At 33.5% G+C, this 17,179-nt stretch overlaps 1 long non-coding RNA gene across 1 annotated transcript in view; it reads right to left on the bottom strand.

The window, feature by feature from the left end:
• Positions 1-372: 372 nt before the first annotated feature.
• The window catches only part of LOC141496817 (uncharacterized), a 59,134-nt gene continuing 42,327 nt past the window's right edge, over positions 373-17,179 (bottom strand). Inside the window, exon 4 of the long non-coding RNA XR_012471175.1 lies at positions 373-428. This is a non-coding gene — a long non-coding RNA (uncharacterized LOC141496817). The remainder of the gene's footprint in view (positions 429-17,179) is intronic.

The raw sequence follows: 17,179 nt of genomic DNA on the forward strand, positions 1-17,179 counted from the left end.
AGTTTCCTTAACTGTAAAATGAGGATATGAGTAGCCCCCATCTCCCAAGGTTATTGTAAACATTAAATAAGATAATATATTTAAGGTGCTTAGCAGTGTCTGACAAATAGTAGGAATTTGATGTTTGACCTTGTTCTCGAAGAAGATCCTGACATCGGGGAGGTGTTGTCATGACAAGCAAGTGAATTATATTAGAGCAAGAGGGGCTGAGCTAGAAGATCAACCTCATTCTCTCCTCTGGGGCCTTCTGGGTCAGGTGACCAGTTATGAATCAGGACAACTCGAAATGGTCCTGAATGCAAGGCAATCAGGGTTAAGTGACTTGTCCAAGGTACACAGCTGGGGAGTATCTTAGTCTGGATTTGAACTCACGTCCTTCTGATTCAAGGGTAGTGTTCTTTCCACTTGCCAATTCTTGTTTCTCATTCCTAAAAAAGTAGGAGGGGAAAAGTCAAGATTATATATAGGGTGAAGAGATAGAGAAAAGTATCCATATAATGCAAAGACAGTGAGCATCTGAAATAAAAGTGTTCTCCAAGAGAAAAAGAAGCTGACAAAAGTAGAGTTACCAAAAGCCATCAGGCAAGCCTGGTTCACTTCCCATTTTGTTCTAAATACTAGTGACATTATTGTATTATCTGGCTAAGTTCCACATGAGGGTGGATATAAGGGTCATATTTTTAGGGACTCTCCTTTTCAAAGAAATGTATTTTTAAATTTTAACTGCAATCTCTGGTTCTATAATTATTGAAATTCTGACTCCAAATCCACAGCTGTGTGTGATGAGGAAGGTCATTAGAGGCCTTTGAGAAAGTAGTTTCAATAGGTTAATAATACTAGATACCAACTAAAATATAAAGGGATGAAGAGCAATAGATGGTGTTAAAGTGAATGGAAGTCAGATATCCCTGTAGGGGTGGAGAGAGCCTAAAACTGCTCAATTTTGGGGTTCTGAGCTGCAATAGACTGTAAATCAATTAAGTGTCCAAGTACTAAGTCCATGCGCAACTAGGCTGATATGAAGGAGCAAACCAGTTCAAGAAAGATGACAGATACAGATTATGAATTCAAGAAATTTGACAATCAAGGAGAGGTAAATGACGGTACAAAGGGGTGAAGAAAGAAACATGTATTTATTAAGTATTTAGTATTTTCCAGATCTTATATTCTTTGCAATTAAAACCTCATTTGATCTTCACAGCCCTAGGAAGTACTATTTATTATTATTATTATTGTTATTATTATTATTATTATTATTTTGATTTCACAATTGAAAAAGCTAAGGCAAACAGAAGTTAAGTGACTTGTTCAGGGTCACACAGTTACTAAGTGTATTAGACTGCATATAAACTTGGGTCTTCCCAATGCCAGGCCCGATAATCTATCCTCTGTGCCACCTAGCTTTATGATATGAAATAATCTCAAGAAGAGTTTTGTTTATTTTGTTTAAAATAATATTATTTTGTCACTGTAATTGATTTTTTCAATGTTAAAAAATTATAAGTTGTTGAAAATGTTTGTTTTCTAGGGGAAGTACAGCTGGATGGCATAGTGGATAGACTGCCAAACTTGAAGTCGGAAAGACCTGAGTTCAAATTCAGCCTCACACGTAGCTGTATGATCCTAGTCAAGTCACTTAACCTTGCTGGTATCAATTTCCTCATCTGTAAAATGAGCTGGAAAAGAAAATGGCAAACCACTTCAATATCTTGGCCAAAAAAAAAAAAAAAAACCCAGAGTAGTCACAAATGAAAAATGACTAAACAAATGTTATATAGGAACATTCTGTTTTAAATACTAATTCACTTAAAGTCAATCTTTTGCTATTTTTTTAGTCTGTAAATATGACCCATCTGTTTAGGGAACCTAGACTTGAACATGACCTCTAACCACTTGCAATGCAGTTTTTAACTTGAAGTTAAAGAGTTGGTCATTGCAGTTTTAAGGGTCTTGCCATCAAGTGTCAGGTTGTGTTTTTCTTTGTGCTTCCTGGCAAATAGTGGGTGCTTAATTCATACCTGTTGATTGATTAGCACTCTAAATCTTCAATTGTACAAAGTGGAAGGACCCATAGGAAGTGATTTTTCAGAGTGAATAAAATGTTGGGTTTGGATATAGAAAGACCTGTGTTCAAATCAAGAGTGGAGACTTCAACATATATCAATTTATTTTTGAAGGCCAACTCTTTGCTTTTATCAAAATTAAGTCACAGTTACTATATATATATATATATATATATATATATATATATATATATATATAAAACAGAAATAAAAATTCTGCTCTCCACAATTAAAAAGCAATCTAAAAGTCTAAAAAATACATAATTATAAAATTCATAGTGTTCTTGTCATTCAAACACAAAATGATGAGATTATTATGTTCTTTCACCAAAAATCACATCCTTCCAAATTCCTCATTGGTCTGCTAGCTTTACAGTTTTTTTAAGATTTGATTATTTCCTTTTTTGGCATTAATATTGAAGAAAGTAAGGAAAACTAGGCAGAAATAATGTTCATTAAAGAAAGAAGGAGGGGTGGCTAGGTGGCGTAGTGGATAAAGCACCAGCCTTGGAGTCAGGAGTACCTGGGTTCAAATCCGATCTCAGACATTTAATAATTACCTAGCTGTGTGGCCTTGGGCAATCCACTTAACCCTATTTGCCTTACAAAAACCTTAAAAAAGAGAAGGAAATATTAATATAAGAGGAATCCATTTATAAAACTAAAATTTATTCTGTTTTACTCCAACTGCAATTGTTTCCCCCCCTGCCTAACACCACACTGAAATTTTATTACTCCGTTATAAAAATCATAACAAACAAAAACTGGTTCCTGTCAAACTAAGTTAAATAATTTACTTATAAAGATTACTTAGTGGTGCCATTATTTAGTGGATATAGTGCTCAGTACTTCCTTTACCTAGTAAAGCAAATAATGATTCAATTACCAAAATTAATACCAAGTAAATGAATTATGTAGTCTTTAATTACTGTTACAAAACATTGGTACCAATTCCTAATAGACTATACAACATCTTTTGTTGTTATTGAGGAATTAATTTAATAATGCTAAGTAATTGTCAGTAATATATATCTTTGAGTCTTGTACAGACATCTCTGTACTCAAAGCAGCACAGCTTGCAGAAACTGAAAAATCATGTATGAAAGGAGGAATCTCTGTGATGCAAAGTAAAATCTCACTAGACACAGCAGGAAACATCAGCTCAGGTACAGATATAGTAGATCACCAACTATTGACAAGAAAGTCTGTTATTCTGTCATAGAGAATAACGTACAACATTAGAGGCTAAGCAGAGGTATTCAAGTAGATACCATCACCTCATATATTTCCACTTATGAAGAGATGCTATCATATTCCCTAATTCTAAATAGAGTCATAGATGGAGTTAAGTTGGATCATTTTCTCCATTAAGTTTTTGTTTTGCTGTGTTTTGTTTTCCAGCTAGTCTTCATTCTGAAATACTTACAATTGCATAAATAAAAGTATAAAAAAATAAAGTTGACTACTGATTTATCCTACCTACCACCTATTCATCATCATCATCATAATCCCAATGTTTATAACATTTAACTTCTGCTGAATTTAGTTCATATTGTAGCATAGGAAATCACATCAGATGTGAAGCTCAACAGATTACTTATAACACTATGTATCTCTGGAAAGAGTTTTGTTATTGTTCAGTCATGTCCAACTCTTTGTGATACCATTTGGATACTGTTTTTTATGATATATGATTTTCTTGTCAATAATACTGGAAAGGTTTGTCATTCCTTCTCCAGCTCATTTTACAGATGAGGCAAACAGGATAAGGTGACTTGCCCAGGGCCACACATCTAGTAAGTATCTGAGGCGGGATTTCAACTCAGGCCTTCTTAACTCCAGGCTCTGTCTAGCCACTGCACCATCTACAATTTGCAAGTAAGAAATTCTTCACATCAATAAAACCATAGGTTCAGAATAATACACACACACACATACACACACACACACACACACACACACACAAACACACAAAGACAAACATACACACACATATTATCAATAGACTGTGAAAGATGTTTCCTATTTTTTCATAGACAATGATCTTTTCCATGTTTCCTTTCCTCTAAAGAAAACATACCTTAAACTACTCATCTGAGAGGCAGTGTTTATAATGAATTAAGCCCAAGAGTCCAGAAGACATATAAACTAATTTTGCCCATGCCACTTAACACCTGCAAAATCCTGCCCAAAGCATTTCATTTGCTTGGACTTCAATTTACCCTTCTATAAAATACGCGTTAGAATACAATAAAGAATGCAATAAAAATTTCAAATGACAATTGAAGGTGTGATGGAAAAATTTTCTAATTCCCTAACCCAATGGAGGTAATCTGTATTTTCCCCTTAAAAGATATTGAGATCATGCTCAAAATTTGACTTCAAACGACTAAAGACTTAGGCTACTAACTTCATTTCTTGGTAGAGAACAGCCACAAGGAGCTTTTACCACATTGAACCCATCCCCCCCCCCTTTACTCTGATACTTGTTTAGCAAATCATAACGGTTATGTCTGAAGCAGAAGACCTTTACTCATATGAATCAATTCAAGGTGTTCTCCTTGCATATCCTTGTCAAATATATTCTTGCTATTGCTAAGTAAATCTCCTTTTTTTTTTATTAAAGCTGTCGACTGACCTGCAAGTGTCTCATTTCATTCCCATACTGAACATAAACTATGAGGGGCATGGCCTGAGACTGGCCCCAGCCCAGAATACAAGAAAAGCACTTTGTAAACTGAAGTGAGGTATTTTTTCCAACCTTTTGTGGGCAAGAGTCAGTCATAATTTCCATATCATTTTTAATCTTTGAGAAAGGATATTTCTTATTTTTTAATTCATAAATAATGTTTTACTTTGTATCCAGTTTTGATATAAGGGAGAACTTTACAATTAGACTTTGCTTTCAGATTCACAAGATGCAAATAAAGGAATTATTAGGTCTATACAAGAACTGTAGTAAATACAATACTACACAACTATGCAAGGATTATATTTGTAATTTTGCTAACATTAGAGAATGAATATATACCATAATATTGTGACACAAATTCCAAATTATTCAGTAATGATATTGTTGAAAATGGTGCCATGGTGATAATGTCACCAAAATCTACATGGCACTTTAAGGCTTACAAAGCTCATTATCAATATCATCTCATCTGATGAAATATAATTATTTTAAAATATATTCTGGAAGAAAGAAAAAATGTCATTTGATTTTTACATTCTTAGGTCTCTATTATCCCTAAAACTATAATGTATTCAAGAAACTGGAAAGAAACTTAGATTATGTAAACAAATTTCAGAAGGAATAAAATATTTTGAGGTAAGTCAAGGAAAGAATATGACCTCAGAACATAGTCACAAGGCTCAACAAAGACTCACTGATCAGGAAACATATCTGTACTATATAAGTCTTCTTATCTAAATGTCTGAGTTAATAAAATTCTACCATGTTAATTTAAACTGATTTATTACACAATATAGATCACTGATATCTATTTGTGATTAAAAGACCAAAGGTTCACAGATGTAGAGTTGGGGAAAAACTCTAGTCATCATTAGACCTTTTGTTTTACAGATGAGGAAACAAAGGTCTAAAGAGAATAAGTGACTTGTTCAAAGGAAAGCAAGGATTTGAACCCAGGCCTTTTGACTCAAAATTCAAATCTCTTTCCAGAAAAATAATTAAATAAATAAATGCCAACAGTAAATTCCAATTGGTTTATTTTTTTTCTTTTTTGACCTTACAAAAAAAATTATTCTAAGATTTAACTAAAGTTGGCACATTAACAAACTTCTTCAGTGGCTAAACTAAAAACAAGGACAAGTATTAAAAAAAATTTTTTAAAGAATTTCAGAAAAAGATTCAAAAACTATCAAAATCATAGAACCATTGAGGTGCCATTTTCTCCACATAGGTACACAAGTATCCATTTTTAAGAGCCAAAGTCTTCCTTCTGATCCTGTTTGTTCACATCATTTAAAACTTAAGTTGCACAAAATCCTTTCCAAGGGAAGATTTACAAGGACAAATTAAGAGGACCGGCAGATGTTCCTTGATTCCTTCACTTAGAGGGAAGGACATTTCAAAATGGCATTGGCACCAAATGACATTTGGAATAATGGCCTGCGATTCTGTTGGCACTTTTAGTGTTAAGCAAGTGATCTGCAAAGTAAAGTGGATTCACAGTTAGAGTCAGCACCAGTGCACAGGTCGCCCATAAAAATAGAAGATTCCATTATTCTTCAGGCTCCCTAGAGGGAGCAAGGTCTCTAGCATCATTACCAGGACTAAATCTGACTTTTCTACCTCCCCTAATTTCCTCCTAGTAATTATAGGTCAAGCACTCTTTTGTAAATTATAAAACCTTTGTTCTTATCAAAAATGAATAGCTGAGGAAAAAATTATAAAAAGAGTCCTAGGAAAAAAATTTCAATTAGAAAACCAAGCTAATTTGGTATGACCAAAGACTGTCAGGCATACTGACAGTGCTCTATTATGCAGTCATTTGGGCTCTTTCAAATTAGTTATGTTAATGTCCTGTGAGTGAATGTAACACTTGGATGGGACAAGATTTCTGCAATTAATTTCTGCAGTCAGTGGAGAGACAAGCAAATTTATTTTCCCCCTCTCTGGGAATTGGTAGTGGAGGGTGTGAGGTAGAGAAAGTGCATTTAGGAACAGAGTACAAGCTAAACACAAGCCCTAAATAAAGCAGAAACAATAGGAGCCAATGCCTCCTCATTCATTCAATTGACAATGTTTTGCAGCTTAAACCTGTTTTATTAATTATGTTTGACATTTCCTTAATTAGTTTCATTTACACCAAATCAATCCCTACTGCTGTATGGCATCATTTATCATTTTGAAAAATTTGCATACTGAGTGCTGACTTTTTCTACTTAATTATACATTAAAAGTGTCAAGCGTGCTTGCTGGCTGGCATTATCTGCGGCAGAAAGGTTTGTGGCTGGACTGTGATGGTATTAATCATTAAGAGCCCCCAAGTGCTGCTGGGTAATATCTGGGGACCAGAGTGGCTCTCATTTTAACGCTAGAGAGCAGAAGTGCTTTTGTAAAATGACCCAAAGCAAAAACAAAATAAATGACCTAAAACATCCGGTCTACTGTAATGCTTTGCTCTTTCAATAAAAATATGCTTTGGAGAGAATGTTTACTGTTAACCATTGACTTCCTGCAGATGCAAACACTATTCATAGAGGCCATAGGCAGGATATTGGTGAGCCTTACTCGAACTTGAAAAGGAGACATTTCAGTAAAGTGTATGCTGAAGCTTTAGTAATAGGCTAATCACAGAACAGGCATCCATTCACATACACATAATATATGCATATTTATATTACATATTAATATATAAAACTCACATGTGCATGTATGCCAGTAACAGGCTAATCACAGAAAAGGTATACATTCATATATATATATACATAGAAATATATGTATATATTACATATATCTATATAAAATTCACACCTACATGTATGTTAGTAGTGGGCTATTCACAGCACTGACATACATACATACATATATATAATATACATGTATATACTACATATAAATGTATAAAACACATAAACATGTATATTAGTAATAGGCTAATCATTTTACATATATGTGTATATATATATATGTGTGTGTGTGTGTGTGTGTGTGTGTATATACATAACAATATTTTATGTAATTTTTATCCTTCATTCTTGAAGAAGACCACAACATCAGGGAGGTGATGCCATGACAAGCACGTGAACTGGATCTGAGTGAGGAGGAACTGTGCTAAGTCACCAGTCTCACTTTCTCCTCCAAAACTATCTGGATCCCAGTAACCAGATATGAATCAGGGTAACTAGAGATGGCCCTGGATGTGGGGCAATCAGGGTGAAGAGACATCCCCAAGGTCACTGAATTCAAACATACACACTTACATATACAACAATAAATACATATGTATACTACATATAAAGACTTACAAAAGCATGCATGTTAGTAATAGGTTAATTACAACCGACATGCACATATAACAATATATACATGTATATTACATTATAAATATAAAAACTCACATATGCTTGCATGTTAGCAATAGGCTAATCATAAAAACATGTGTATACATATATGTACATATAAGTATCATATAAAATATATAAGGCTCACATATGCATGTATGTTAGTAATGAGCTAATCACAAATGACACACATACATGCCATATATGTGAACCTATAAATGTGTATATTACATATAAATATACAAAACTTATATATAGACATGTTAATAATAGGCTATTCACAGAACAGGCATACATACATATGGACATATATAACAATATGTACATATGTAAAACACATATAAATATATAATCTCACATATATGTATACACATTAATTTTTGCAGTGTCTATATTATATATGTGTGTATAAATCTTATAGCTTAACTATAATTCAAATAATTTACTTTTAAAGTGACACTCCATTTCATTACTTCATGATGTAAGTTATCCTTTGTCATTTCCATGGAAGATTTTCAGACAAGAGTCTTTTCTTTTACACTGAGCAAAAATACACCAAAAATTGTATATAGTTTAAAATCTACCAGTATTATGGAGCACTTTTTCTGTATATCTTTTGTTATCCTAGGCAAAAATCAGAATTCTCATTGACAAAAGAATTGCATTTCTCCACATATGTCTTCATGCTCTTAGTATTTATGTCAGCAGCAGAAATGAAAAAGTTAAAAAAAACCTATTTTTAGATTATATATCAACTATGTCTTCCTTCATGTTAGAACCTAAACTAAGTGTGTTTAATATTCAAATTCATTTCCAAATGCTTGCCCATTAACATAATATATGCCATTTTTGCAAGCCTGGTCAGAGAAATCTGTAACTAAATAATTTTCAAGTTTCCTTCATATCAGATGCATTATATGCAGTGTGAAATTATTTCCCCCACTCTGTCCCTTAGCTGAGCAGCCAAAAGGCAACAGACAATATCCTAGATATTGCTGCAAATGCACTACATTCCCTAAGATATCCTATAAGTGTATACATGCTTATAATTGCTAATTTTAAGTGAGCATTTAATTGCATAGCTTGTATATAATTGTAAAGTTATTTAATCCGTGGAAAAGAAGAAGACATATGGTGCAAACACAGGCTAAATTTTAATTAATTTCATTAGTTCAGCAATACAATATTCTGTCTTTAATGTTACAAACATTTGTTATTAAAATTATTGATTCTTTCCTTGAATAGTAATAACCCCATACCAAAAATACATGCAATTCAATACATGCAATATCCAGCTTCTCAAGTAAATCTCATCAATTTGGACGCTCCCTTCACTGATGCAGATCTCAATTCATCTGCCTGCCCATCCTGTAAGATAACTATTTTGTCCCCATCTTTCCAGAAGTTTCCCCATGTTATCCACACAACATCCTGGAAATCTTCCTCACTTCCTCCTAACATTGTGAGAATACTAGTGGAGTACCCGGACCATCAGATAATTATACTTCGTTCCTATGAGATGCCTATATACCATTTCTTTTGAACAGGCATTTCTTTACTCGTTTTTCTTTTAGTTCTTTATTAGTTTAGGATTATGACCTTCTTATATACTCAACCTGTAGCTCACCTCTGACCTCTGAGTGATATTTCATTTTAATTCCTCAGAGATCATAGTGTTCCATCAGTCCCAACTAAGCAACATGGGAATTAATAGATTAGCATTAAAAAAGATAAACCTTTCAGGCAAAATTTGGGGTCTTTAAAGAGCTCTATAATTTCCCATAGGCAACATAATTCACCCTTCTCTTCATACTTTGTTCTGAGTTAGATCCAAGCCAAAAATATCTCTTTTAAATATGAAAATCTGGAAAACAGTTATTTTTAATTTGAAGAGAATTCAGTTAATTTTCAAGACACATCCAAAAAATGGATTACATGGTAAATATATGTAATATGAAGCTTCTTTTCTATCTTACTTCCTTAAAATCATTTTTAGTTTTCTTTTTGGTTTCCCATAGACCTATTCCTCAGTTCTAAATGTATTTTTGCAAAAATTGTCCTCACAATAACTTCCATAGTTTCTTTAATTAGGAGGCTGAAATAACACATTCCTTTGGTATTTTAACCAATTTGTCTGATGATTTGAGTTTTCTCATAGTAACAGCTGAATCCTTTTTTTCTGGAAAGTTGAGTCAACTGAGAACCTTCTTTGCCTTCTTCCCTTCCCATTCCCATGTGAATACAGAAGTGCTCATATCAAATTCTCTTCTTTCCGGTTTCAATGCACTGAGCACTACTATCACTGTGGCAATGAGACAGTATATATGAAAGCACTTTGCCAGTCATAAAGTGCCTAACAAATACATGATTGTTATTATTGGTGTTGTTACTATTAGGAGGTAATAGCAACAGATGTCTTGCTAGTACTAACAACAGTTAGTTGCACTAGTTATACTAATAACTGGTAGTACTAGTACTAGATGTAGAATGGCATCTGTCTAAGACCTTTGAAACCCTGTAAAATCTATTCACAGTTAAGCCGCAGAAGTGATAATCCACAGACAGGAAAATTAAAAGTTGACTATATACATAAATGTATATATCTATACTGATATTGATATTGATATTGATATAAAAGTATGAACATAGCTGTACTCTGGCAAAGTACTTCTTTGAGGACTTATCATGAGGTGGAAGCAGGTTTGGGTTTTCAATGAGTATGGCATGATTTTGTCTCTAATAGAAAGGTGGCTTGACATAGTAGAAAGAAAGATGTAATTTGGAGTGAAGAGTGCTAGTTTGAAATTCACCATAGCTTTCTTCCTGAGCTACCTTGGATTAAGTTACTTAAGTCATTGAACTCAGTCTCCTTACCTGTAAAATGGAGTGGTAAAGAGGAATGGTAAGAATAAATTAGATTATGAGGGAGGTTATTTAAATCAATAAAGTGTATGAGCCTTTATCTGTGAAATGGAGAAAAATAATATTTATACAAATTACCAATTATAGTATGAGGAAAATTCCTTGAAAATAATAAATAATTGAGGAAGCTAGGTGTCACAGTGGATAGAGCACTGGCCCTGGAGTCAGGAGGACCTGAGTTCAAATCCGGACCCAGACACTTCATACTTACTTAACTATGTTATCTTAGGCAAGTCACCCCCATTGCCTTCAAAAAGAAAAAAAGAAAATAATAAATATCTATGTGAATATAATGGTATTATTAGCAAGTTAGCAAGGGTTCAAGGATAGATCTGGGGAGATAAATGCTTCCTTTATTCAAGTAGCATGTAATTAAGTGTGGAGAAGCTCATCATCAATGAGAGTTGAATTATTTTGTCATGGCAAATCATAAAAGAGATTTTTTTTAAAAATAGTTTATGTTTCATAAGCTAGGTGGTGCAATGGTTAGGATACCAGACCTAGAATCAGGAAGACTTGAGTTCAAATTGACCTTCAAACACTGGCTAGTTGTGCTATCCTAGGCAAGTCATATAATTAATCCTGTTTGTCTATTTTCTCACCTGTAAGATGAGCTAGAGATGGAACAAATCATTCCAATATCTTTACCAAGAAAACCCATGAAGAGACAGACATGACTGAAAACAAATGAATACATGCTCTATAACTAACCTTCCATATTTACAAAAAGATGACTTATAAACAAAATTTTAAAAAACCCGACTTAAATCAGTGGCAAGATCTACTCAAAATGCTTATTTAACATGTAATGTCCAAATAGTGCAGTATATGAAATCTCAACAGAAAGTCACAGTACTGCAGTCTTGGCACTGGATTTTGTTGCAATTTTTTTTTCAAGAAAAAACATGCAAAGTGTGAATTGAAATTCAAATATCACACATTGGGATAAACATATGTATGTGTGATTCAAGTAAACATGATATTATATTATATTGACATATATCTACACAACTGCATTTCCTTTGCTCTCTATAGCTCCAGATGCATGTGGCCTCTCAAAGGTTTTATGCAAAAAAAGTTTATTCAAATATATAATACATACAAATGCAATTTATATATGTGCATGTATATTTATGAGAATATATGTGTATTTTACTCTGTATATATTTGAGAAGCCACATTTCGCTCAAGCATGGATGCATGCATCTAGATACACATGTGCATGTGTACATACATATGAATATATAGAAGTATACTTTTACATATCTTTATACATTTATGTATTAAAATATATTGTTATATTTCTAAGAAATATCCAACATCCAAATATTTCCAAGAAATATTTCCAAGAAATATATATCTCAAAGATGTATATATGTATACATAAATATATGTACACATTACATATATTTATCTTTCTGACTTATATACATACATACACATATAAGATTCTCAGCATTGTTAAAAATTTTGTATCTATATATGTAGATATAGATATATATCTACACTGCTCAGAAACTCTCTAAATTGCTAAAAAAAATTAGCAAAACTCATTTACTTGGTATTAGCAGAATTCATTAACCTTTGTCTTCTTTTAAGAAATCAGAGACTGTTCTTAAATAGACAATGGTAATAAAAGCCAATGGCAAATCAGAACTTTTAAATGAAAATCATTAGATGAGTTTTTCAAGAGTTAAAAAAAGATTGAAAAAATTTTAAAATGAGAAATATAATTTTGCTTAGGGTCCAAAAACATCCCAAGAGGAATATAGGCTTTCTTGAAAAGTTCTTCTTTAAAATAAGGGGGCGGGGGGGAGGAATTTTAACCAAAAAGTAATTTTTAAAATTATTAATCCTTTAAAGCTAACATATGGAATGTAAGCATCTTCTCAGTTATAATACTAATACGAAAAGAGCACTGGAGGTGATCTCAGAAGACCCAAGTAAAAATCCTTACTCTGTCACTTAATAACTAAATGACTTTGGGTAAAACCTCACCTAACCTCAGTTTCCTCATTTATAAAATGAAGTGATTGGATTAGACAACCTCTAAGATCCCTTCCAGTCCAAAATACTTTAAAATATCTTTCCTATATATCTCACAATGCTTTGTTATAGGATCATAGATTTAGGTCTAGAAAGGACTTTGGGCCTCATTTATCTATAGACCTATCTTCTATCTGAATTCAGTTTTTGTAAGAATAATCTACCTACAACTCAAGGGAATCCTCAGTGACGTTAAGTAATAGGCAGGTTTTCACAAGCAATATTCCAACATCTTTATCATTGTCTAACTTGGTCTATAATCTATAATCTTGGATCCCAGAATGATCCTTATTTTTTCTTTTTCGTTAAGGATTTGACTTGATAAAAACCACAAAAAAGATTTTTGCCTTAAATTCTCTGGATTTTGTGCGTTTATTCATTCATCCATTCACTTCATTCCAGATTTTTTGAGGCACATATATAACCTAGTTGAACATTTTCTAAGTAATGAGGAGAGACATAAAATCGAGAGACATGTCTTAAAGGGGTACCCCACTGTAGTAGAAAACTATCAGGGTCCAAGTTTGGTCCTCCAGATGTTTTTGTCTGATGATGACAGCATTGGGTTTGCATCAACTCTAAACATTGTAAAATCTCCTGGAAGAGATCCAAAATCACTCAAAATAATTTTCCCTAACCATTCACACAGTCAGGAAGCTAGAGATGGGACAGAAGTCAGTCAATGAGTTTTTATTAAGCACTTCCTTTTTGCCAGGCAATATACAAACTGCTAAAGATACCAAAAGAGGTTATAGATAGATAATGCTCCCAAGGAGCTCACAATTAAACAAGGATTACCTTCTCAATTCTTGGTCTCAGGAAGATGTTCTCCTATCTGGACAACACAGAGGCTGTGTTGCAACAAAATCTAGTGCCAAGATTGCAGTGCTGTGATTTTCTGTTGAGATTTCATAGACAGCCTCAGATATAACACACTAACCCCAGACTAACCACCTAACCCACTAAATGGGGGCAAGGAAACAACATAAAAAGAAGGCTAACCAGCATTTTTTTTATAAGAAATAGTTCCATCTCTCACAAATGTTTATGACATTTGACATTTTTAGTTCCAAGGAGTTCTTCAACACAGACTGGCTAGCTAAGAAAGCAAACATAGAATCTGAAAGTACATCTTTCTTATGCTCAGACTTTAGAAATCTGGAATCTATTAAAACCAGAGTGTTACCAGAAACAACAATTATAATAACAAAATCCTTCATCTGGGCCGAGTTGAGAATTATCTATAATAATGTAATGTTTGAACACAGAAAAAGTCTTCTTAATAGTTTAGGGATATAAGTTAAATATAGTGGAAAACATACTTCATGCTCTGAAAAAAATAAAAATCTGTGTGTGTGTGTGTGTGTGTGTGTGTGTGTGTGTTTGTATGTGTGTATGTGTGTGTGTCTGTATTCTTCATAGTATATACCAATGGAGTTCTCTTCATTGTTAATGGTTCCCCCTAACATTATTCTAATTAACTTAATTTGAATGAATAGATCTATATACATTATATATGCATATTTTCTAGCAAGCAAAAATAATTTATTTGAATTCACAAAAGAATGGTTCCTACAATTACAAAAACCCTAAATGGTAAAAATATTCACACACAATCAAAAGTGGCATGGCAAATAGTTTCGACCTTCATCATTTCTCACCCATATTATTTTAACAGCCTTCTAATAATTCCATTTGCCTTAAGGTTATGTGATGTCATTGTTTTCTGTTGCCATGCTTGTTGAAGACATCATCCCATTTGCAATTCTGCTTCCAAGGTGGTTGCCATGACTCAAACTACAGATCTTGAGGGGATTGCTGTTGGCACTTAAAACTGAGGACAAAAGAAAAAAAGACCAGAAGAGAAACAAACAACCCAAGCCTAATTCTCTGAACTGGGGATAAAAGAGAAAGAAGGCAAAGGAATTTCTTCCCAAAAATTAAGGAATATAACAGTGGCAATCAGAAAACAATTAATTGTGCATCATTCTCTACCAGACATTCTAATTCTACCAAACCAAGCCACTTAATGCTCCCCACACATTATATTTCAGAGACCATTTTCTGTATGTGCTTTTGTACATCTTGCCTCTAGAACTCCCATATCTGGAACACTTATAATAATATAGCTTCCTTTCAGACTAAGCCCAAGTGCTTCCCCTACAATTAGTCAGTTGTAACCTGGATTTGTCTGGATGTGTCCAGGCTAACAAACATGGAAGCACCCTAAGGGACTTTTGGAACATTTTCAGATTGTCCTCCATCCCTTACCTTGAGAGTGTGGTCTCCTTTGGTTGACTACTTATATCTTTAAAATCAGTGAGACTGAATCAGTTATTTTCTTTTTGCTGTGCATTCATTCACCCATTGCTATGCATCATTAACTGAACCAATGAGAGGAGAGGGGTTTTCATCCCCTACTCCTTTTATCACAGCAAAAAAAAAAAAAATCAACCTGGAAGTATTTGTCTCTCTTCTATTTTGCTTGTCTCTCTAAGTTTCAGATGACTATAAGCATCTGAAATCACTGGAACTGAGAATCCAAACTATGGCAACCCACTTGGAGCCAGGATTGCCCATGGGATGGTAGCATGACTAACCATTCTAGCATGACTAAGAATTAGGAAACTGAAAAATTATGAAACCTCGAGGCAAATAGATCTACTAGGTTGCAAAACTGCAGATGAGAATTAAGGAGGACCTAAGCTATGGTGATAGTTCAGTGAGAGGTTGGATACAAAAGATGTTAAAATAGAAATGAAGATATGGTAACTGATTGGATATGTTGGGTGAGGGACATTGAGTGCTCAAAGTTAATGAAGTCTATGAAGTAGGGATACTGGAAGTTTAGCAGAATCTTCTACAGAAATAAGGATCCTTTTGGAATACTCACAGTTAAGGGTTATGTATGTTATGGAATGATGAACCATCAAATGAGATTGTGAGTGCTAAAAGAGATTCATATCAGGGAGACAGACAAACTAACAGACACAAAGTCAAAGAGGCAGAGAAAGACAGAGACAAAGATGAGAGTTTTACATGATATCAAGGGATTTTGAAATTAAGAAACTGGGAGAAGAGGAAACTCATATAGGAGAAGAGGGATCTCCATTAAATGATCTCAGTTTTCACAGTAAAATAAGAAATAAGGTGGAGAGATGGAAAAGGAGAAACTGTGGGATGCTTGAGGATAAGAAGCTTGGAACTTCTGTGGCACATGAATTATTAGGGAGGAATAAGGTGACTGTCATGCTTCAAAGAGGAACCAGGTAATTAGTAATTAAAAATTTGCCAACACCCAGCCAGCATTGTTTCAAAATTTTCTATATAGTGTTTTGTAGCTAGAGAGAAAGAGCAAAGGATACAGTTAGTGGAAATAATCATCCAGGACTGGCAGAGATTTGAGAAGAAATAAGGGATTCAAAACAGAAGTATAACATGTTTAGCAAAGTTCCTGGTCCATAGTCAGCACTATATAAACACTTATTCCTTTCCCCTTCCTTGACAGAAGGTAGAGTGAGATGGGGAAATGTCAGAAGTTTTCATTACTGAAGTGGATTATTTTGGAATGATGGTGAGCTCTAATGTGTGCTAAATGGAGTAAGATAGCAATTTGCCATCTGGAATTGCTCCAAAAAGAGCTTCCTCATTGGAAGTTCCAGGTTTTAATGATAAATAAAGATTTCTATATTTATTACTATATATACATGCATATATGTCATATATTATATATGCATTTATATTTAAAGATATGTGTTTATAAAATGTTTGCCATAAAGGTAGAGAATAAGTATGAGCATGGTATGATTCTGCAAAAACAGCATCACAAGTTTTAAAGTTCAGAACTAATGGAGGCAACAAAAAACGGCTTTTTAAAAAGGCCATGGAATGTTACTTTTCTGATCTATGGATAGAGAAAGCATTCATAAACGAAAATTAGGAAGTATCACAGAGGATAAAATGAATACTTTCAATTGCATAAAATTAACAAGGTTTTGCACAAACAAAACTTATGCTGCTAAAAATAGAAGAGATGCAGGTAAATGGGGAAAAAATTTTGCAAAAGTTTTTCTAAGAAAGGTTTTATTTCTAACATACATAAATATCATACTTATAAA

The sequence above is a fragment of the Macrotis lagotis genome, chromosome X (genome assembly GCF_037893015.1).
Source record: "Macrotis lagotis isolate mMagLag1 chromosome X, bilby.v1.9.chrom.fasta, whole genome shotgun sequence".
Classification (NCBI taxonomy): Eukaryota; Metazoa; Chordata; class Mammalia; order Peramelemorphia; family Peramelidae; genus Macrotis; species Macrotis lagotis.